This window comes from Malania oleifera, chromosome 9, assembly GCF_029873635.1.
Source record: "Malania oleifera isolate guangnan ecotype guangnan chromosome 9, ASM2987363v1, whole genome shotgun sequence".
NCBI classification, from domain to species: domain Eukaryota; kingdom Viridiplantae; phylum Streptophyta; class Magnoliopsida; order Santalales; family Ximeniaceae; genus Malania; species Malania oleifera.
The window spans coordinates 85,593,382-85,595,688 of record NC_080425.1 but is presented as its reverse complement, the minus strand read 5'-3'; positions in this window follow the sequence as shown (position 1 = coordinate 85,595,688).

Sequence of the window (2,307 nt, the reverse complement as noted above, 5' to 3'; positions counted from 1 at the left end):
GAAGCCTTAATAATAAGAAGCTTTAAAAAAAAATAATGATAATAAATATTTAATTAGATCTTGTGGTTTGCCCTTTCCATTAGCTTTGGTTTTTGGCTTTAGATTGGGCTTGGACCAAAATTTTAATTGAATTAACTAAATTGATTCGTAAAAAAAATTAAAATTTATTTTATAAACCATGTTCATAATTAGCGGGAGAAAAAAAATAATTTTTAATTATAAAAATAATAAAAATTATTATTCGAGTTAATCGTACAGAAATATGAGTGTCATCTTAATTATTTCTATCCAACTTCATCAAACTTTAAATAAGTATGACAAATACAAATCGTGTAAAAGGAGAATTTCTTATTATCCTTTTTTTCTTCTTTCATCTTGTTCGTTTTCTTTTTCGGCATTACATTCTTCTCACGTTCTGATATAATTCTTTATTTTTACAAAAAAAAAATTTAAAAGAATTAAATCTTTAATGGCTCAAAATATGCAAATTAAACCAAGAACAAATTTAATTCAAGGAATACTACCCTTAACGTAGTAGTTGTAGCATGCAGCATTATAATCTTTGGTATATTTTTTTTCCTTTTTTTCCGTCTTACCTTTTTTTGGCAATACATTCAATTTAGGTTATTGAGATGTTTGCCGAATTTCAATTATTGTCAAATTCATAAAATTCTAAAATAATCATTGGTGAAAAATATATATTAGATTGAATGGTTTTTACAAAATACAAACAACCCTTATCTATTTGTATTTTTTTTTCCTTAAATTCTTTAATTTATGTGAGTTGCATATTTCTTTTATATTTATTGTTTTTATTATTTTTCCCTCTGTCATACAAATGAATTCACTAATTGTCGATTTATCCATAGATTATTTATTCCTTATCCCGAAAATTCTATTTTGGGCTGAACATTCCCGAAAAAAATAAAAGAAAATAGAAGAAATTGCAAGATAAATCCTTACTAAGATGAATGACTACAAAGACAAATTTAAAACAAAACCAAAAAAACAAAAATTGACTTTCAGATGGGCAAATTTCCTTTTTATTAGTAATAAATACCATTGCTATTTAAAATAATAATAATAAAGAGCAATGTTAATGATATTTTGAAATTTCAAAATAATTGTAAAATAAAATATTATACTTCTATTTGTCAATTTCAAAATTGTCATTTTCTCTGTCACCGAAAGCTTCCATTTTGGTACATAAGATACATTCACACGTTTTGAAGTCCAAGCTAATATAAACCCTCCGTCCACTTGGCTTTAAATTTATGGATCATTAATTACATGTCTCATCAATTCAAAATAAAAGCTTGTGTGTTTTGAATTGGAATAAAGATTGATAAGGAAAATCATATTTTATTTAATAAAAAAATTAATAAGTCTACACCCTTGTATTTATTTATTTTATATTTTATTTAAGATTTGATGAATTAAATAGTCATGGAATATGATTATTCTCATGTGAACCCATTGTCGTTTTATCGCCCTTTTTGAAGAGTTCTCACCCTATAAAATTTTTGATTTAACTATTTTTGGAGAACACGTGCGCGTACACTACTCAAAAGATAATAGATAACATATAAATAAAAAATATTAAATGATAAATGAATTTATGTACTAAATCGGAAGATAAAATTCAATAGTGTTCATGTGATTTGCACGCAACGTCAAAATATTGTCATTTTCATTAAGATCAAAATATATTACTTTATCAAAGCCAGTAGAATAATTATATTCCAAAATAAATAAAGAAGGAAAACAATCAAGTAACAATTTGTTTGTTTGCAAAAAATTAACTATCAAATAATTAAACATTTATATTTTGTCGAACACAAAGCACGCCATTAACTAAGAGCATAGTACAAGAACATTCTTGGAGGAACATCCTCCTTTGAATAATATCCATCATCAAAAGAAATACAAGACAATGATCTAATATGGATAACCTATAGGGAATGATCGTGTTTAGTCAAATAATCAATTGTTTGCATAAAACCATGCTTAGCATTATTGGAAGGAAGTATGTTGTTCATCGACGCGATTGTCATAAAGTGCCCTGCATCATTAAACAAATACAATATTTGTATGAATTAATTTTTTCCCAAAAACAAGACGACAATTTCTAATTATCATATTGAACTTATTCATTAACTTTGCCATCGTAACTGTTAAAAGAGAAACTCTCAATATTTCTTATTAACAATGTACAAGACTTTATAGCTAAAGAAGGCAGGGTAAACAAGGGTAACTTAGGAAATATACAAGGGTACAAAGGTAACTTAGGAAGTATACTAACATCCC